Source organism: Phocoena sinus, chromosome 2, assembly GCF_008692025.1.
Source record: "Phocoena sinus isolate mPhoSin1 chromosome 2, mPhoSin1.pri, whole genome shotgun sequence".
Taxonomy (NCBI): domain Eukaryota; kingdom Metazoa; phylum Chordata; class Mammalia; order Artiodactyla; family Phocoenidae; genus Phocoena; species Phocoena sinus.
In genome coordinates, this window is record NC_045764.1 from 46650074 (window position 1) to 46672779 (window position 22706).

Consider the following 22706-nt stretch of genomic DNA (forward strand, 5'->3'; position numbering starts at 1 on the left):
AAATAAGTACACAGATATCTCTAATGCAAAGCAGGAAGTAGTAAATGTCAAAGAAATCCACAGATGTGGTGCAATTAAAGTGCTAAGGCAGTAGAGAGGGCTTCCTGTATAAGCTCTGCAACAGAAGTGGCATTTGAATAACTTTTAGGTTCTGTTAAGAACTCTTATGCCAAACACCAACTCCTACCCCACCACCAATGGACCAAGCATTAACCCATGCCCTGAATGTCCCTTTTCCTTTCTCTGCCTAGCAAGCATGTACTCATCTTATAATACTCACTTTAAGGGTTATTCCTCTGATGCACCTCTCCAAATAGATTTGGCCCTCCCCCATTTGGGAACACACACAACTTTGTATCCACTTCTCTTCCTTTGACATTTTAACTCATTACTCTGCTACAGTTCCAGTCTTTCAATCCTCAGTGCCCGGGGATAGAAAACTTTGTGGAATGATTGAACTTTAGTTTTTATAATGAAGAAATCTTGAAGAAAATGAAGCTTCCTGCCATCTATGAAAAGGAAAACATGGAAGAAAGGAGCTCCTTGTGTGTGATTGCCTGATGATACATGATTTGATTTAATCGTCATGATCCAAATATTACCAGTTAGCATCATTATCTCCTTTGACTCTTGTGGAAACTGAGGTTCAGAGAAATTCAATGACTTATCCAAAGTCACAGTGCTGTTAAACTGAGTAGCTGGGATTCGAACCCAGGTGGTTTCCTTCACTGTGTGATGTTCTCAAATAAGGAGATACATCAGCAGAGTGACATAGATGCACCACTTCTGAGGGTTACTCGATATTAGAAAGTCAATAGTCACTTTGGCAAACTCTAAAATGGGTGCTTCCTACCACCCCCAAAACCACCATGGAGTTTGCTCTTTAAAAAAATTTGCCTACCTGGAATAAATGCATCTGTTCCTGAGAAAGGGAAATCAGTTTTTTTTTTTCTTGCCCTCTTCCTCCATCTCTTCTTCAGTTTCTATCTCTCTCTCTCTCCCTCTCTCTCTCTCTCTCTCTCTTTGTGATGTAGAGGAGGATTAACTTCCTCAAGTGAAGATGGTGGTGATGAGAATGATGTAGATGTTGATGATGATGATGATGAAGATGACTGGGTCAAGCTTATGCTAGGATATTGGTTTATTCCCTAAAGGGTCTGCCCTGGGCTTCAGTTGCTAGGATGGTACAAGATTGAAATTTAATTTCATTTTTTTGATATCATAGGAAATAAAACAAGCTGAATATTTTGTTTAAAAATTGTTTTTCTAAGGAAAAATCAGAAATGAACAAAATGATTTACGTGCAAAATTAGACATCGTTTATAATTTTTTAAACTAGAAAAACTAATTAAAAAACTAAAGAACTAGAAAAAATTCAATGTTCAATGATAAGAGTTTAATAAATTAAGATAATCTATACATATGGAATATTCTATATTTATTCAAAATATGTTTACAAAGAGAACATGAGATAAAATGTTGTGATATGTTATTAACTCAGACATCAGATTACAAACATATGAAAAGCATAATTTTAATTAGATAAACACTATATATATGTATATATTTGAAGAAAAAGATAAAGAGATTAGAAAAACATTAACAGTAGTTAGCTCTGTCTGACTGTGTAACTGGTGATTCCTATACAGTTTCCTAATTCTACCAGTAACATGGAATTCTTTTGCAATCAGGAAATAAATTCAGGTTTGATAAATGCTTGTCAAGCACATGGAATTTCATCTTGCAACTCCTCCTAGAAAAAAATTTTTTAAAATATTTTTTTGGTATTTATTGCTTCATCCCAACCACGGTTTCCAGGAAGGAATCTCTGTCATCCTGTAGCTAGTGTTTATTCATACCTCTTCACTCTTGCACCCATCAGTCTGCCTTCCAGAAAACATCCTTGATACAGTTCAGTGCATTGAAAAGAAAGTAAGCTTCAGAACGAGGCAGATCTGAGTCTGAATCCATTTTCCCATATTTCTCAGCTGTGTAATCTTCAGAAAACTCTACTTTCTCTGAGTTTCAGCTTCAGGAATTGGTGAGAATTAAATAGGGTTGCATATGCAGAGCAACCAACACAGGCCCTGGAATACAATGCATTAGTCACTAACACAGGTCATTACTTCCTTCTGCCTCTCCTTCTCTCTGCACCTCTCCAAACTTACTGATTTTTCAAGTTCCAACTCCCATTCTAGTTCAAAGTCTTTCGTGACTCTCCCTGGGCAGCGTGATGTCAATTTCTAATTATGTTTTCGGACAACTCACTTAGCACTTATACACAGATTCATGCACTTAGTGAGTACATGGCAGGTCTCACCACCCAAATAGAAGAAGCAACCCACTCATTGCATCTAAGGCTCTCATTTATTATAAACTTTCAATCAGCAGCTTATGATGCAGAGCTGAATCTTATCAAGTTGAGTTTTGAATGCTAAAGTAAACTTATGAGTCATAATATGTAATAGAATAGTAAAAACTGCAGTCTGCAGTCATGTTTCTTCTTGTCTCACCTGGAACAGGCTGAAAAGCTATCAGTGGCCCGTGGGTGGTACCTGGTGGCTGTATCTGAGTTGTCAAGATAGAATGTCACCATCCAGAGAGACAAGAGGCCTCAAAAAGCCCAGGAATAGTCCTGATTCTTGTCAGACTGTGGAAAAGTGCTAAGAACATAAATTGGTGAGAGCACTTGATAAGGTAAAGTGAAGTACTTGGGTCCTACAGCTATAATTTCTTCTCTTACAAGTCCATCAGTCAAGTAGATTACTTGGGAGCTTGGTTTCTATGGTAAGGAAGCAGAAAAAAGAGAGAGAAGAACAGAGGCACACAATAATATCTGTCTAAGGTGTGTTTCTATTAGTACTTTTCTGTCTAAAATTATTGACATGCCAAATCTAATGATTAAATCCCAAGCTTTACGTCCAAATGCCTGAAATGCCCGTATTTTACTTCTAAGAAGTTACGAGTTCTTTTATTCTCATACACTTACTTGTCTTCCAAGCAGTGAACAACATAAATAAAGCTATTTTTATATTTGATAACTTAAAACCATCACTTAATAATATATCTTTAGTATAACATTCTTCTTTTCTTCCAAAGTCTTATTTTTTATATTCAGGAGAAAACAAACTATATTTACCTCTTCCTGCTGTTGTGTAGAATGTAAATAGGAATAAATATATAGGTAAGAATCATGTGTTGTGCTGTCAGTTGAGACTGATTTTTTTCTTCAAAAATTGAAATAAAAATGCACTAAGCGGTGCATAGGAAGAATCCCTTTTACTACATTGTCCCCATGAATGAAAGTTGAATTGTTTGGCCTCAGTTAATTTTTTAAGAAACTTGCAAATGAAGAGGAAGGCAAGCTTTTAAGAAACCTGTGGTCATAAACATAAGATTTTGATGCCAGAGAGTAATTAGTGCTTTGTTCCTCTTTTGAATAGCAAGGGAGGGAAGGTTTTTTGGCTCTCTCTCATTCAATTCTATTGATCTGCCAAAATTTTACAGAATTTAGTAACATCTATTATTTCTTTTTACATATAGTTGTCCCTATCCCTTACTTGTATTATTGCCTGTTTCTTCTTTGCTTTTTTTATTTTGCATGTCATAAAAATGCTGAATTTGTACAACTTTCAGGTAATTATTTTTATGAGCTCACTGCAGGTTATCTTCAGTGCTATCACGAAGCCGTCCAGTGGTCAATGAATCATACAGAATATTTCATGATTCCTCATGCAGCATTGCTGCAGAAGCATAAATCAGTCTGTAGAAATACTTTTAAAAGTTGGGAGCAAAGAGCATCCTTATAACATTGTTTTTCTAATTATAAAAGCAGTATACACAATGTGAAATATTTAGAAAGTAGAAAAAAAAGTGGAAAAAAGTAGTTAACCTCCTCATAAATATTTTTAATATTTTAATTTATATCTTTCTGTTATGAATGCTAACAGGCACAAATGTAGAGTTTTGTACTCTGATTTATTGTCACTTACATCAGAAAGAGAATATTTTCCTTTGTCACCAACGAGTTTTCAAAATTATTTAAGAATCATTTTTATATCATTGTCTGAATAAACTATAATTTAAATTGATATTGACTTTTAGACTATTTTGGGTTTTTACCTGAAAAAAAACCTAACATAGGAAAATAGAAAGATATGATTTTATGCAGTTTAATTTGGTCTGGTTACACAAATTCTCCTTCCCCCCACCCCATGCCTAAGTCACACATAATTAAGATTCTCTTCTAAATTCAATGAGTTTAAAAAGTTTAATGAGCCTTTTCTGAAATAACAAAAGATAAGACTCAAGTTAAAGAAAAGCACCTTATTCGCAGGAGATGATAGTTAAATGGTAAACAACAGTTGTCTGAGAGCAGCTAGGAAGGGTCTGTCTTTCTGTAAGATGATTCACATACTTGAACTAGAACTTCTGAACTCTAGAACAGGGGGTTCTGTGGCAAACTATGGCCCAAGGGCCAAATCCAGGCCCACGGCTGCTTTTGTATTACCCATAAGACAAGAATAGTTTCACATTTGTAAATGGTTGAAAACAATCTAAAGAAGAATGATATTTTGGGAGACCTGGACATTATATGAAATTCATATTTTCATGTTCATAATAAAGTTGTATTGACATATAGTCAACACTCATTTGTTTAAATATTTCATTGGCTGTTTCACACTATTAACAGCAAAGATCAGTAGCTTCTGAACAAAGTACAAAACTATTTACTATCTGGTCTTTTACAGAAAAACTTTTCAGAAAAAAAAGTCCTGCTCTAAATGATCATCAGGTTTTGAGTAAAGTAGCATTAGAAAAGTCTAGGTTCATTTTCTTTCTGCCCTCACTCTGAATCCCTTTCCTTTTACTTAGCAGTATTATTTGCTCCCATCAGGGAAATAAGGATTGTCAGTAATCATTTGCTATCAGAGTTGCCTTTGAACTTCAGGAAAGCCGCCATCTTGTTTTTGTTCACTTCTCTAAAGCTTTGTGTCTGCCACATGAAACACAAGTAAGTCCTTTAAACTTCTTGTTATCTTGAGACAGGGCAAGACCTTTACCCAATTTATTTAGCTATGGAGGAGAAGAATGAAAGATTGGGTCCTAAGCGTTATTCAATGGCATGACATGGTTTTCCCTGGAAAGCAGCCAGAACTGATGCTTATGAGGTGTTTGTCTGATGAACTGTACCCCTGTGACACTAAGCAGAGCCTGGAGGAGGTGGCAGTCCATCCTTCTAACTCAGGTTTGACTTACAAATCAGAAGAATGTGCAAAGTCCATGGAAGCCAGACCCACCCCTAAGACAGTCTAACAAGGGGACTATAACCCCTGCTTGTTGAATAACCATTTGGAAGGTGGGATGATTTGGATTGTTGTTGAAGTGTATTATAAGATTTTCGTGAAAGCAAAATAGACCCTAGGTAACTGCTGACTGTGATATTTGCTTTAGTAACAGGATGTATGGGAAATAATTATTAGCTAATGTCTATAGGTTACAGAGAAACTTTCTACATAAAGGAAGCCATATGTTGAATGTATGGAAACTTCCAGCACAGCTGACATAAACAGAAAAAAAATAACAAAAATGTTGGGAGGTTGAGAGGAAGGGAACACTGTGTCAAAATGCCTCCAGGATAAAATTCCACATTCAGCAAAATAAGATGAGCCCAAATATTTGATAATGAAATTCTCTTATAATAGGATTTTATTATTACAGAAATCTGTATGTACCATGAGTTACTTCCGTCTACCCCAACTGTCCTCAACTTCAGTTTTAAAGTCAGATTGGAATTGTACATGCTCTGTACAAACTCATGAGGCTCTAAGAACTGATTTTTGTTCTGGCCATGAAAACAAATTCTACAAGAGTGTTTGACAGTGTTTACAATAAGTAAAATTCTGGGTAACTGAGGTCAGTATGAAATGTAATGACTTTGCAAAGACACAATTGCATTGTATGTGTTACTGCATTAAATTTAAGTGACATTTTAGTTTTTCCAATTAAAAAAGTAGTATATTTATTATAGAAAAATTAATAAAAAAGAAATTTTAAATGAAACCTCCATAATCTCTCTACCCAAAGGCAACGTTACTTAAAGAGTGCTTCCTTTCAGTCTTTTGCTGTGATATTTTTTCACAGTTCTAATTATACTCAAAGTTCAGTGTAGTCTCTTGCTTTTTCACTTAACTGCATAACATAATTTCCATAGAAGACATTTACAGTTATCTTGAAAAAGCCTTAGGGATGGTTAGGCAACCTATTAGAATATTTAGATATTAAGAATAAAACTAAATTCAATACCCAAAGTGCACATTTTCTGTAATCACAGAAGAAACAAAACTTTTGTAACTTTTTTTTTTATCTCATGAATTCTTTTTTGGCCAAGATCTTACAGTCTGAGTGAATACCAAAACAAAACAAAACAAAAAAAGTCGGGGAGGAATAGGATGGGGAGAAACCAAAAAAAAAAAAAAAAAAAAAAAAAAGTCAAGAAAAAATGAAAAGGAAAAGAGCCAAAGAATTGAAAAGAAAATATGCCATTCCCGAAATACAGCTGGTCCTGCTGAGAGTAATAGTGTTTGCGTAAATGTGTAGACAACTCCCTAAGCTGAATTTTTTTAAAGCCTACCTCTCTGATACTTATTGCATTAATCCCATGGTCCACACAATTGACATTCAATAAAGAAAAAAAGACCCAGAACAGAATTCATTTTTTAAAATACTATAGTCTTTTAAGTTAATTTTTTATTTCACATTTTCCCTTCTTATTTCAATATTGGCAAATTAGATATGGAAACAAGGCCATGCCAGAGTGGCATGGCTGGTATTGACCTGGCGGGGAGCCGTCTCCTTGCAATGGGTCACACAGCATGGCTGTGGCCGGTCTCAGGAGCAGCACAAAAGTCATAGGATCTGATGCCAGAAGGCAGAATTCCTTACTCTCCAATTCCTTACACTCCAATTACTTACATACTCTCCAATTCTTTACACTGCCCAAAACAAGTTTTTCCTTGAGGTCTTCTTTTTTTGAAATCTCTGTATTAGGGCTGTGTGTGTCCCTGATACAAAACCCCAATGCCACTTGCCCTCTTCACAGGAATCAGGAGAGAAAGTAATCCGAGCTTTTCTTGGTCTACCTCAACACTGAGACATCATAACATTGAAGTGTAGATTTATAGCATGCTTTATGTATATTTTCTTAGTCCCAGGGCCCCCCTTTTCACAGATACATACACAACATGTCATGTAGAAAATATAAATCGTTGATGGTATAGGCACTTTCTTCCTTTTTAAACCTTTCCAAAGGTCTTTTTGTTAAATACACCCAGATGCCGTTTGACAGATGAGGGGCTAATTGCTCTGTGAATTACCTCTATCGATTCCTGTTTCATGTTGAGCCAAACAAACAAAAGATATTAATGCTTTGAAAAAAATGAATGATGACCTTTCTCTGCAAACACAGCTTGCGGTCTCTGATTATTGGTGATTCCAGAGAGCAGCGGTCAATGGCAATAGCTGTAACGCTATGATCACTATAATAAGCTTGCCTGACCTTCTCTGCCATGTTAAGTGGTTTAAATTTATTTGCCCAACAACAGAAGAGCTTTCATTTAAAGTCACAGAACATTCAATTCAATTTAAAGACGTAGTGTCTTCTTTCCTCTCCTTCCTTTCTTGTCCATTTCCCCACTTCAAACACCTCCATCCCAAGATTCTGAATTGTTTTGCCATTGCAGAATAACCACCTTACCTGTGAAACCCATTCCTTCAGTTCTTGTTGGAATTCTGAATGTCATTTTCTCTTTTCACTTGTTCTTTCTTAAGACACTAGAACATTTTGTTTCTCTCTCTGTGTAAGTTTTTTTCTGTGGATCAGGTTTGGTGTTCTAGATAATATGAGCTGTATAAGAAATCAAGAATGCATATTATCTAGAACATCAAACCTGTATACTGTATAGCACTGAACTCTACTCAATATTCTGTAATAGCCTATATGGGAGAAGAATCTGATAAAGAATGGATATAGGTAAGGAAATTTTGGGCTGTGTTAAATGACAATATAGATATAATCAACAGAAAAAACAGAATGAATGAATAGTGATGCTGGGTAATAATTCTAAGAAAACCAAGAAAATTGTTGCTCAAATAAATATTTAGAAACATTCTCATTTAAGAAAAAAAAAAAAGAAAAAGAAATGCAAGAGGGTGCAGTCCTAAGCTCACTAGCCTGGGAGCCAAGCGATCCAGTTTCATTTTTGTCCTTAACTAATGAGACTTTGAATCAGCCTTTTTTTTTTTTTTTTTAACCCCCAGAGCATGCTCATCCAACTTGGTAAATGCAGAGGACTGGGCCCAGTGACCTCAAAGCTTCTTTTCAATTGAAACATACTAATTTTCAAGATATCTCTACTTAAAAAAAAAAAAAAAAAAGAAAAAAAAACCCAAAAAATTCTTTCATGTAAATAGCAAAGTTATAACTTGGCAGTTAAGAAAACATGTTTGTGGTGCCTTTAAGGACTTCCTGAGTTTTTGTCAACAAAACTTCATAATAGTGAACATGAGTAAACCACAAATGGCTAAAGCCTTGAATGGTTAGGAAGTGGATGCAGCCCCCCTTGGTTTAGGTGGAAATCTCTTGAAAAGGGTACCCCTGACACTTCCACCAGTTTCCTGGTAAAAGACAAGCCAAAAATACCAAGGAAGTAGTTCTCCTTAGAATAGTTTGGTCCCTGTGCTATAAGATTAAAGCAGGAAGTAAAGAGAAAAACACCACAAATAATCAAAAGGCTTCCTGCCTAAGTTTGACATTCTCAAGAAGTGAGGTCTGAATTTAGATAGAGAACTGGGTGATTTTTAAGGTGACTTTCCTTAAACATTGTCTCCTCAAGACAGTGACCAATAAAATCACCAAGCCATTCTTGAGCTATACCTGAGTTTGCCATGTTAAGAACCTCATGGAGTATAAGAAAATGCAAGATATGGTTCCTGACCATGTCAGATTCCTCGCTCTGCCCTCAAAGCAGCAGGATCTTTCGCAGCAATAGGATATTTGCAAATGCTGCGTGCTTTCTCAACATAGAATGCCTTTCCATCTTTCTCTCCTTCAAAATCCAAACCTAGGGGCTTCCTAATCCCTACTTACTCTTTAAAATTTTTCTAGGCTTATCTCTCCTCTGCCAGAATGCCTTCCATAACACCCTATGGGTTTCATCATAGCACTGAGAATATACTTTCATCTCAGTACTTTGCAAATCTATATGATTTGCTACTCTTTTGTCTCACTCCCCTAGAAGTTCACCCTTTGTGTCTCAGGCTGTTGCCACAGAAGTTGGGTCTTATTAGGTGTCCAACTGATGCTGGAGGATGGATAACGAATGAGTCCTACTGTATCAGGTAACTATTGCTGTAAAACAAGCCACTCTAAAACCAGTGGCTTTAGACAGCCATTGTTTATTATCACTTGTGAAGCTGTAGGTCACCTGGGGCTTGGTTGATCAAAGCCGAGCTTGGCTGGGATGACTCCATTATCTGTGTTTTTCAGTTTCCTCTTGGAACCTGGTATGTGCTCCTCAAGGCCACAGCAGAAGCACAAGAAGGAAAGCAGAAACTCCCAAAGCCTGTTGAGGCATACTATCATTTGCACCTTGTTCTTTTGGCCACAGCAAGCCACATGGGGAACCTAAGTCAAAGGACAAGTCGATACACTCTTCTCCTTTAGTCACATGACAAGGTCACATACTAAAGGGTATGGGTACAAAGAGAGATGAAAAATCAGTCTCAGTCATGAATCCAAACCCATTAAGAAGGAAATACTGACAACCATATTAAGATAGGAATAGAAAATTGGTTACTCATCATTAAAGCCATTTGGCCAAACTCCAGTGTCATCTCCTTTATTCTCATATCACCAGCCCATAGCCCAACCATTTAATGACCTATGTGGTCCATAAATATTTACCAAATTAGATTGGATCATAGACAGTAAATAGAGTAATCAGAATTGGAAGAATCCTGATATCTTCATTTTTATTTTTTTTTTTTAATTAAAGAAAATAGGTATGGCGGTCAGATGTGTTATGAATACAAACAAAAAGCTTTAAACACAAAGTGTTTGTCCTTTATGAATGAAGACACTTTTACACCATATTTCACTATGGAACTTGTTTAAAAATGTTCAGGGCCCTAATAGTAGCTCACACAATAACCTTCTTTTCACTTTTAAACAAGCTTGGAGAAATATCCTGTAGGCATTGCTGGGGCTTCTTCTTTAGAGAGTTTCCACTCAATTCACTGCGTTGGTGTTGAACCTCTAATGTCCAGGCGTTGATTTACTAGGAAGAGCATAGTTCACTTAAAAGCAGAAAAAGCCCTGGCAGTAATCAAGCCCTGTGAATTCCTGGCCCTTTTCCTTGAAGGCCCAGTGGGGCCCACTCAACTGGGCCAACCCCACACTATGCACACTGGATTGGTGGTCCTCTTATCATAGAAAATTCCACCAGGGCAGCCAAAAAATACAAAAGGAAGCACACAAGAAAAAAAAAAAAGTGAATATAGTATACAGGCCTGTGGATTGAGTTTTATGAAAAGAAAAAAAATAAGGAGGGTAATTTTTCTTAGCTCTTTTTCAAGATTCATTGGACAAGAAATAATGGGACAAATGGCTTATCAAATATAATAGCTTTACTATTTTTAATGATGCTACAAGGACAACTTTAAAATGTCTCTCCTCATTTTCCCCTATAATCAGATCATTTAAATGTGACTATTTGATCAATAGAATCATACATTTTCCCACGATTTTACATTTCATTTCCTATGCTGAAGAGTTTGTGTTTATTAAAGGTATGCAGATCCAAATATTCCCAACATTTCTTTCTTGCTTGACTTTAGTTTGTAAATATGTATGGTATCAGAACCCTGCCCTATAGCTGAGAAACATGAAGTTCCTGGAGGAAACAGGATTCTTATGGTTGTTGTTTTTTAAACCCACCAACATTTCAGAATCTAGTCCTTCAGTTTCAGAAAAGATTAGTGAAAGAAGAGAATGTGCTTTCTTGCTTTGCCCTGCCCAGTCTCCTGGATTTGTCTGTGTGTTTCAGTATGTAGAGTCTTCTTTACATGGGAGCAGCTCCAGCATTTTAATTTCTCCACATTTCTGCTTATAATTCCTCTCCATTTTCTGCTGAGAGAACTTTTAAGTAATCAGCTGAGAGAGAGTGTAAATGTTGAATCCTGATACCATTTGAGCAAAGGAACTGTGACAGAGTTCTCATGGTCATCAGTAAAATTCTGTCCAATGTGAGACTGGACCTAGGAAATGCAAAAATCCCTAATAAATGTCAGACAGGGCTCAACTTCTTATCTGTTGCCTATGAAATGTTAGAAAAGAAATGAGTTTGTTGCTAGGAATTGATATGATCCAACGTTCTCATTCATTCTTTTCTGTTCTATCATTTACTCTAATGTTGGGTAAGACACTCGTTGAAAATGTGGGCAGGGGACAGGGAATTGCCAGAAATGGGAAACAATGCTGCTTTACAAATATTCACAGCTGCAGCTTTCTGTAGCTACGCTCCATTTTCCAGTGGACTTTAAAAGAAAAATTCATGTTATTTTGCCATAAAAGGGAATAAGTTCTTAAGTCCAGCTTCCCAAAGACCTCAGACACGAAATTACCACAGCACTCCCTAAGGTCCAGAGTACAGAATTTTCCTCCCCTCCCACATGCCTATCCCTAAGAAAAGAGTTTTCCCACTAGATAAAATAATTAAAAGCATTCTCAGAATAGAAAACAAAACATGTATGGCTTGGACATGAGCCTATTTTCAGACATAATCAATTTATTGCATATTTACAGTTTGGTATTCCAACAGCTGTGAAACTATTATATGTGGGATTTAATGGCTTAGTGGAATCAATAAATAAAGTGTACAAGAGTAGTTGTGTGTGTGTGTGTGTGTTTTATTATTCTGCCTACCTCTGATTTGTAAACTAACTTCACGGAGAGTCCTTAAAAGGCACAATACACCAGCCCACGTGAAGTCATTGGTTATCTCTGAGCTGGAACCTGTTTTTTTAAATCCTGTCTAGGTAAATTACCTTTCCAGTGCAGGGTATTTCCTTTTAGGAGATTCCTTGGGAAGGGCCTCCAGGGAACTGAGTAACTTTTTAATGGTTCACTCAGATTAAGAGGAAGGAAATGTGAACTCCTCTCGGGGGAGGCACCACACTCGAGGCTGTCTGCATCCTGTAATTCTTCCCGAGTCTGTGAATCATACTTTTAAGACGCCTTTTCAAGGGCATTTGCCTTCCTTTAAGAGAAGGCCAACACAGAAAAGACAAGGTTTAAAATAGGTCTCAATCAAACTTTAGCAATAAAAACAATTGCCTGATTCTCCCCCTGTCTGTCCAGGGAAGGTCTCTCTGCATCCTTTACCTGCATGCTGCCCCTCACCTTGCACAGTACTTGACTGGATTACTTTTATACTTATTTTGCTTTCAGAATTAAGATGATTTCTAATATCATCTAAGAGTCTCTGAGTTATAATTCTGGACAATGTTGTCCATTACAACCAGCCTCTGAGACTGATTTCACTTATGCTGTAAGAATTTGAAGAAATGAGCTATCATAAGAAGCTTTTTCCAAGTATCTTTCGATAGAAATCTTGCTTTTAAAACCATGTCTTTATTTAATAAAATATCTTGTATGTAGGCAAATATAGACTATGTTTGCACCTTTTCCCAAAAAGCAAGAACACTTCTGAAAATAGTGTTGGCACTGGGTAGGGTTGAACAGGGATTGAAGCATGAGATCATTCAAAATTTCTGTACAAGAATGAAGTAACAAGAGCATATTTCTAAAAGGCAATGTCAATTGTATTGCAGTATCAATAGTATTTATTATTTATTAGTATTATTTATTATCAATATCAGTTACTCAGTGAATAAACTGTATTTTATTGATCATATAAAAACAGCAACTTCTAATTTTTTAAGCTACTACAGAGGATGGAAAAGCCCTATAAAAATATGCAAAAGGACAAATGTGCAATGATAAGGCATACTCATGTGAACCCTAATGTAAACTATAGACTTTGGGTGATAATGATGTGTCAACATAGGTTCATCGATTGCAACTAATGTATCACTCTGGTGGGGATTTTGGTATTGAGGGAGGCTAGGCATGTGTGGAAAATCTCTGTACATCCCACTCAGTGTTTCTGTAAACTTAACACTACTCTAAAAATACTAAAATCTTTAAAAAAACTATCCAAAATTAAATTCAAATTATATTAACAGAATGCTCTGTGTTGGTTTGTATAGATCTCCTATACAATCACCTGTTTGTGATTTCTTAATTTAAGAGTTTCTAGGAAATCAACATTTATTTATTTGTGTGTGTGTGTGTGTGTGTGTGTGTGTGTGTGTGTGTGTGTGTTTTGTTGGCTGCCTCTCTATGGGAGCCAACCTGTACTGACTTGAACTCATATGTTGCAAAATGTAACCTGGGCTGAATAAGGTCTATGTAGTCTTTATGTCCATTTAGTGTGAGTGTTCATATGTGTTTTTGCAGACATATTCATGTATGCCACGCCAGACCCCACTGGTGATGGGGGTTAATGTATGGATATATGTGCCATGTTACTTCCAAAAATCCTAACAGTTCTGACTTATGAAACAAATTTTACCCTAAGACTTTTGAACAGGAGATTGTGGACAAAATACATTGAAAGACAGAAAGTAGGAAAGGAAGAAAAGAGCAGAAAAGGGAACAGTTGAGTTCTATTTTATCCCTTCCCTGATTTTTTGGGAGATTTGAGTCGTAGGTGTCCATGCAGATCTCTATTATTATAATGGTCACTTTTTATTGAAATTTATTGTCAGTAATAAAGTACAAAACCCTAGAAACATAATTGTTTTTCTACTCACATATATATCTTAGAGGTTTTTATATGAATGCTTATAGCCCACATTTTGTTTCTATAGTTCTATTGCAAGAGAGTACCTGGAAACATGTCCTTCTTTCCTCTTATCCACTGATGTCTATGATTGTACGGTTCATTGCTTTAGAATAAAACGACAACAAATATGTCTGAAAGCCAAGTGTACATTCAATTTTAGCAAACTTAGGCCCAAGGAAATAGCCCAACTAATCATGTCTTCTGGGTTTAAATTTTAAACATTAAACTTATGTTCCTATGCACGTACCTCAACATGTTAAGATCCCATTAAAATAAAGAAGCCAGACACTTAATTGTGTGTTGAAGGTTTCCAAGCCATACTGCCGGCCAATAGATGGAGGTCCAAGTAACATTACACCTGTAACTCTGAAAGAATGTCTTAGATAAGTAGTCATTCAAACATGAGGCGCGACTGGTTAAGTTTTAGAAATATTTTCTTTTCTCTCCTTTTGGTTCCTTTGCCCCAGTCTTCAGTTTAAATATCTCCTGTTTTTCTTTGCCAACTATTGGATTCTTCCATATACTTGCATACACTCCATACACACTGAACAATGTTCAGTGTGTATGGAGTGTATGCAAGTATATGGAAGAATCCCTTGAGGGGTGAGGCAGTTTTCTTAATTATCCAATCTTATCCAATTCAAGACAAAGGACATTTTGCATTTAACAGCATGCTGAAAAAATATATAATATTTTTAAAAACACTAGAGTTTTTTACCAATCTAGATTTTTAAAGAAATGTAATCTTTTATTTACCTAATCATAGTGAATAAAACAATTAGTACTTGTTTTGAACATAAGAATCACAGCAATATGAGCAAAGGTATTGAAAGATGAAGTGGTAGATTTTATTTCTTTGAATCGGTGGTTGTTTGAGATGGCAAAACTGAGAGATAGCCTTCTCCATCCATGATAACTTCAGTATGTTGTGGTTTTTGAGGTAAACCCGAGTGTTTATGTGGTGGGAACATGATGGGAGACAGAACTTAGACAAGTTCCCTTCCAGCCATTCTGAACCACAGTGTTGTTCTCTGTAAGGTGGTAGTAACAATAACTCCCTCACAGAACTAATGGGAAGATGACAGGAAATTTATCAGGCAAATTTCCTGGAGATCTCCATCTCTGGTAGCCTCTGCACAATAGAAATTGCAAGGTTAGCAGAGGCCAAAATTCTCGACCATCAATTAATTTCATCAAATGTTACTATGTTAATTTTCTTTACAAATATTATTACTGACAGGTTAGTCCTTTCAGAGGGCCTAAATCGGTGCTAGGGAGACAGTTCTGAATGAAGCAATGTTGAAGGCTTTGAAGTGTTTGGGTGTAGGAAAATTGTCTTCCTCATAAAGTGTTGAATGTTTAATTCTGTGTGAAAGAGTAAAAAACGTGAGGCTAAGGACTGAAAGCATAAATTAGGAGTTTGTTGTTGAAAAGGAAGGAGGGAAGGAGGGAAGGAAGAAAGGAAAGAAGGAAGATCAAGGAAAGACATTCCAGTCTCCAAGATCCTCATTAAATTTTTTTCCCAATGCTTGAGAATTGAAAAAAAGACATCATAGGCAGATTCTAATATTCTAAAACTGCAATCCAATTGCATAAAAGCATAAATTTAAATCTAAATCATTTGGGACAAAATATTTAAATATCCTCTATTTTTGTTTAGTGCTGATATCTATAAAAATCAGTTCTGTTACACAGATCTATATTATAGAGATTATATATACAAATATTTTATTACTTATGCATAAAACATGATTTGTTGGGGGATATAAACTATGGCTTTCTCAGGTATCACTGCTACTTGATTGTCCTGAGTATTGGCTTTCTGACAGGGTTTGGAATGAAGCCATTTTTATTAATTTAGTTATTTTTGCTGATATAAAAGGCCGTCTATCATGTTAATGATGTATTGGTCTGCGGTCCCACCAAACAATAATTACAGAATGTTCCTAATAGTAAATCATTTGTCACAATCACAGCTCAGTACAACAACCTTTTGTTGAGCAGTGGAAGACATTATCCCAATAGCAATATACCTTTATGTGGACCCATTAGAGGAAGCTAACACCCAGCGCCCTGCAAATCCCTGAGTTTCAGGTCTGAAATGACCTCCCAAAAATGTCAGCTTGGGGATGTGCACATGCCCTGCTGAATTTCCTGCAGTCAGCCTATCTGATTAGATGGAACCAAAACATTCTGCTGAGGATGGAATAGGCTAGGTTCCAAAAGAATCTAAAAAAAAAAAAGCTCTCCTCTGAAAAAGTGGCAAAGCAAAATGATCAGAAAGGGGAAAATGTTAAAGATTTTACTAAACTCTATTTTTAGGAAGAGCTGGACAAAGAAAGCTTCCAATATCCCACCCTGCCCCATCCCCCACCCCCCAAATTAGAATTAACAAGAAGGCATCAATATCTAAATTAAGTGAAAGTCACATCATAAAAATGATCAGGCTCTGTTTTGTAAAGAGTCACAACTTGATTTCAGTTATTGCTAAACAATACTTGTAAATAATAAAAGCAAATATTATTGAGTATTTCTACCTGCAGGAACTGTCGGTTTTCTTGCTGCTATTCCTCCCTCTCTCTCTCTTTTTTAAGTAGACTTGATTTTTTACAGTAGTTTTAGGCTCCCAGCGAAATTGAGAGGAAGGTACAGAGAGTCCCGGCACCTCACAGGGTGCACAGCCTCTCCCCGCTATCAATAGCCTCCACATTTGTTACAATTAATGCACCTACATTGACCTACAATAATCACCCAGACGACACTGCTTGCATCAGGACTTCTTTTAAGCAAAAACTTTGAGATGAGCTCCGTTTTAGAATGGAGGACACAGAGGCACAGAAGAGTAAAGTCAGCTGTAAACTGTGGAGGGAAAAAAGGGGGATTTCTGAGATTTTGCCAATTTCAAATCCTACCCCGATTGATTAACCACTGTTCATTATTGAGGTAACAGTGAAATAAATGGACATCATTTGTCCAGCACCCATACATTTATTGATTTTTGCCAAGGTGATGTCAACCACGCTTATTGGGCAACAGTATCCTCCTTTCATAGACAAAGTAACCAAACCTCAGAGGAGGGGAAGCCAGGATTTCAATCAAGGTGCTTTGACCTGAACCTGCACTATGTCATACTGCCTCTGTCCCCGGGATTCTGGAGGAAAAGCTGCCATGGAGCTGCTGACAAATAATTGAGTCATGGCTTGCTTTGCTGGAGTGACTGTGGTTTTTATAACATTGATACCCGAACCAGAAATCCACAGATTTTATCTAAACAACAACAACAACAACAACTTTAAAGTAGATTTCTATTTTTAATTTTTCTAAATATGTGGATTTTTGGTTAGAAATTTTATTGAGGATGGAATGGAATGAGTGTATACATAGGAAGAGATTCTAAAATATTTATTCACTAAGCCTGGTGATTTGAAAATAGCCTAGCCTCAAAGTCAATTAAAATATAAAGGGTACAGTTTGGGGCAGGGCGAGCCATAGCTGTGAAATGCCTCTAAAAGACCACATAACAGAATAAAGAGGTTTTCCTTAAGCATCAACAATGGAAATTGTTCTAGAAGTGTACGCAGAGGAAGATGGTGAAGAGTGTAAAGCCCATGCTTTCCAATTCTCTTTGGGTTTTAAAAAACCTCTAATAGAGCTCTTTGCCCCAAAAGTGAATTTGTGAGGTTCAAATTAGCATTAAATGGAATAATTTGCATGTACCTTCTCCCTTCAGATGTTTACCATGTTTTTTAATATCTAGAATTCTGTTAAAGGTATCTGAGGATTCAGCAAGCATGGCTTGCTTTGGATTTTTAATATCAAATTCCAAATAATGATTACTTAGTATAGTAAAATGCATATTCCTATAGATTTTTGACAGCCACTGGTAACAACGAAGAAGTCCTTGGGCGAAGCTTGAAGGCCAGTATCAAAGGACACCAGGGGACCAGAAGGATGGGTTTTGCCCAGCCTTGCATCCCTTTTCCTCCTGTTCACTAGACAGCCTGTCTACAGAACTTACAGCATCTTCTCTAAGGAACCCGGTTCAAACACACAGGCATCCTTGACGTGGGTACTGCTTTTCCAAAGGGGAGAAGGTCCCTTAAAAAAATCAGAAGGCTTCCTCTTGCCCCAACCCTGATGTCCCCTACCCCTATGTTCTGTCCAGAAGAAAAATCCCTCAGCCGCAATGGTTGTTTTTATTAAATTCTCCTCAATAAAAAGCTCAGGCAGGATTTATTAGGTACTCAGGACGGACGTTTAGTATTTCGCCAGTTATTAAGTGAAAATCAATAGAAAGCAAAGAAAATGGAACTCACTGCACTGTTAGCGCACCGTTGTCGCCCAGATATTATGTCGGCTGTCTCGTAGATTCATGACAGACGAAAGAGGCTGGGAGAGAACTTTCTGCTTACATTGCACGCGCCAAAGTGGGGTTATTCATTAGAGCAGGCAGCCGGCCAGATGGATTTCCAGTTCAGGTTTACCATTTATCTTTAAAACGCCTGTATCGAGTGAGAAAGAACACTGATATTATGTGATATCAATGGCAGGTTTATGTATCTAAATCAGGATTTATTGTTATTTTGTTCCAAAGACCTTTTTTTCTCAAGAAATACCATTTCACTGGAAGAAAATAATAGCTAAAACCTTGTCAAAGATAACCTTGCATGCTGTCCGCGCACCACTAGCTGTAAAACAAATAGAACCCGGTATATAAATAGTTTTAACCACATCCTTACAAATCATTTCTTCTGAATCTATTCCCCCCATTTCAATATGTGTGTATGTGTGTGTGTTTAAATACCGCAAACATGATTTTTGGTCATTTGATGTTTTCTTTGACAGGAGTTTAAATAATGCTAGCAATTGTTTGAGTCGTGTTTAAAAGGCTTAGCAGGTTTATGTCCTTCGGTGGAATGCTACTTTTTCAAAAAGCGTGCTTTGGAAAAGCAAAGTGGTGTGCTCTTATTCTTTTCTTCCCCCACCTTAGAATAAGCTTTAGAGTCAAAAACACTGATCACTTTTTTTTTCAAACTATTTGAGGGTCTCCAAAAGCAGGGATGTGTTTTCCTTTCACTTGAATGGATTTTTTTCGACAGCCTCTGGGTTTTCGATTCCTTCTCATTTAAAAGCCAGTTTATAGCCAACCTGATCAGGTTGGATCTTCTGTCAGTCTCGCTAAGTAACTAAGCTGGCCAAATGCCAGGGTGAACCACTGTACTCTCTTCATAAATTGCTCAGAAGAAAGAATATAATCCCTGTATTTGTAGAGTGTCATTAGTGACACGATGAGGAGGAAAAACTGATATCTGGGTTTTGATTGAAGCAGTTGCTAATAGGAATTTGTGCACATATTTTTAAGCCTCCTTAGTTTTACTCTTTTTTTTTTTTCTTTATGTTTGGGAAAAGAGACTGTAAATTTAGCTCTATGTAGACGAATATTAGACAGTAGCCGAATACAGATGCTTACTTAAAGATCAAAATGCACTTAAGTGACACCAACTTAGAACAATTCTCTAAACATCAACTAAAGCTTTTTGCTTCTGTTGAACAAAAGTGATGCTATAGTACAGAGTAAAAAAAAATAATAATAATAATAGAAGTATATAAAAGGATTAAGAAATATTTGTTTTTACTCATCTCCTTCTTTATCGAACCAGGTGAATTCATCAATGTTTACTAGAAATCCCTTCTTGTATTTTCCTATTTAGACACGGGGACCGGTTTTTCTCTTTATAAATGTGCCAACAAGCCAAACGGCATTTGCAACATAGATGCTATCCTCAAATAAAAACATGGGAGGATCTTTCTACTTTTCCTGTTTCTTTAGAAAGGTCATGCTTAACTTTTCCTGTGTTTATAAATGTCTATATGTATTTATGTGTATGTGTCTGGACCTGTTCATGGGGAGTCAATACAGAGCAGTGTGGTTAAGAAGTGAGCTTGAGAACTACATTGCATAAGTTCAAATCCCAGCTCTGTCATTCACTGGCCATATGATTTGGGCAAGTTGTTATAGATGTGTACCTCAATTTTCTCATCTGTATAATGAACATAATAATTTTATAGATTTCTAACCAGGAATAAATGGGTCAATATATGTAAACTTAATAGAGTATTACTTGCCTAGTATTAAACCCTCTGAATGTACAAAATCCAGAACATAAAGTTTCCCATTTTAATACTTTAGTTTTTTAACAAAATAGAATGTAGTCTCACTGGGAACTCAATGAATCCTCCATTTTCCTATTTACCCATGTATTTGGACTCCACAGAAAGATATAAAGTCTTAAGTTTCAGTCATAATGAGAAGCCCACTTAACCAAAATTTTGTATTAAATACATTTGCTTTAAAAGAAGCTTTTTTTGGTGGTATCAACATTCAATCTGAAATAACAACAACAACAACGATAATGATAATAGTCAAGGAGGATAACTAAAATACTGATTTACTAGTAGCCATAGTGATACAGTAATCGTGAGGCTTAATGTCTGAGTGGGGACCTACTTATAGATACCGTCTTAATTTGTTGAAAACAATGTCTGGTTATTTCATTATCTAACAATCAACATCAGTAACACATGCAGCTATGAGAAAGAACTGATACTGCTAATTAATATGACTTGGGCAGTCAGAAAACGAAAACATTGGAGCCAAGAAAAATCCAAGTCAATGACTTGGATCCCTTGCTCCTGTACATCATGTCACTTGAACACCTGCCAAGACTGCTTTACTTTGACTTTACAGAGTTAACCCACTAGGCTTTCATCTTGCTTCCCCTCTGAACTTTAGGTTTCTTAATTGTACAGCGGGTATACTCTGCCTTCTTTCTTCTCACTCCAGTGAAGAGCTGAAGAAAGAGAGCGGAAAGCACTTATTAAAAGAAAACAACACTTTCTATAGTCAGGCTGATGGGAAAATTGGTACAATTTTAAAACACAGTGCTGTTATGAAAAAGTAACTATTGTCTACTTTCATGCCTGTCCCTGGGTACTCCACATTCTTTCAACAAAATTGTGTGGGCATTAACAACAGGGAGGGACACAGTGTGAGTTCTGCAATTAGGCTGCCTGGCCTAGCACCCACTCTTCCTCAAGATCTGCAAGACCTGAGCTAGTGATTTACCTCTCTGGGCCTCAGGCTCTTCATTTACCCTGTTGAGATAACAACTAGTCCCTACTTACGTACTGAGAAAAATAGTACTTACTCATGTATTAAGTGAGGTCATACACCTAGTAAATACTCAATGAATACTTTTGTTACGATTTGTTCTCTAAGAGGGCAATGTGATGCTGGTCAATACTCTGATAAGTCCCTGACCTCACTGAGTTCATGGTTGATCAGGAAATTCAGATAAGCACCCAGGCAACTTCCATATGGTAGGATATTGGAGAGGACAACCTCACTGTTCTTTAAGGCTCTGGGTGGGGGTAAGAAAGACTTCCTTGTGGAGGTGATATCTAAGCTGAAAATTTAATGAAGTCATAAGGTAGTGATCTTCTGATCACTGTAGACCTGTGATGTCCAAGGGAGATCTCTGCAGGGATGGAATGATCAATAGCGGCACCATCCAAGATGGTGGCCACTAGCCACGTAAAATGATTGAGTGCTAGAAATGTGCCGAGTGCACACTCCATTTTCACTGTCATTTAATTTTATATTTTTAAATTTCAATTTCAATAGTCACTTGTACCTAGTGGCTTAAGTACTGGGCAGCATAGCTCTAGACAAGAGGGGAAAACATATGTAAAGGTCCAGAGGTGAGGGAGCTCTTAAACATTGAAGACCTGATTTTTTTTTTTTTTTTTTTTTTTTTTTTTTGCGGTATGCGGGCCTCTCACTGTCGTGGCCTCTCCCGTTGCGGAGCACAGGCTCCGGACGCGCAGGCTCAATGGCCATGGCTCAGGGGGCCAGCCACTCCACGGCATGTGGGATCTTCCCGGACCGGGGCACGAACCCGTGTCCCCTGCATCGGCAGGCAGACTCTCAACCACTGCGCCACCAGGGAAGCCCAAGACCTGATATTTTGAAGAGCAGATTCATGAAGGATGAGATCTTTGGAAATTAGCAGAGGCAATGCACGGCTTACTGAAAAGTTCAAGCTTCCACTGAGGGCCATGGAAAGCCATTGAAATGACAGTAAGGAGAGAGATGTGATCAGATTGGCATTTTAGTAAAACCACTTCAACTGCTGTTAGTATAATAGCTAGAACAATTAACAATTTAACAATAGTTAAACTTTTCTGATAACCCGATCTCATTTAATCTTCCAATAAACTATATGAGATAGATCTATAACATCTCCTTTTATACATCTTTACTTACCTGTCTTCAACTTAGCAACTTATGTTCATACCACAACTCCCTCCCAGAAGACAGACTTGATAAAAGTAAAACATTCACCTGATATTTGTGCACAAATTCAGGCATGAGAATGTTTGATGAATCAATTTGGAAATGGCACCAGTTTACTTCCAAAGAAATATTTAAGAATCTTTTTCCTAAATGTGACCTGCTTTGGAGGTGCAAATCCATCATCCACCCGTGGGCTCACGGGCTGCCCACCACTCCTGGCACATGAATTATCTCCTCCAGCCGTTGGTGGTGAGAGGGCTGAGCTTTCCCGTGCACACAGGAGTCATGGTGATGATGGAGCAGCCTCGCCTTGCTTCACGAGCATTTCCTTTCACTCACACATCCATCTCCATCCTCTCCTCCCAGAGAAGTTGACAGGAGAA

At 37.1% G+C, this 22706-nt stretch overlaps 1 long non-coding RNA gene across 2 annotated transcripts; it reads right to left on the reverse strand.

The window, feature by feature from the left end:
- Positions 1–1421: 1421 nt before the first annotated feature.
- Positions 1422–18412, reverse strand: LOC116746976. 2 transcript variants are annotated; one of them, XR_004347936.1, is made up of 5 exons: positions 18284–18412; positions 16700–16826; positions 14215–14333; positions 12106–12317; positions 1422–2087 (listed from the first exon to the last, which is right to left on the reverse strand). It is a non-coding gene; the product is annotated as an uncharacterized LOC116746976 (long non-coding RNA). The 2 variants fall into 2 exon arrangements; XR_004347937.1 differs by lacking the exon at positions 12106–12317.
- Positions 18413–22706: the final 4294 nt, after the last annotated feature.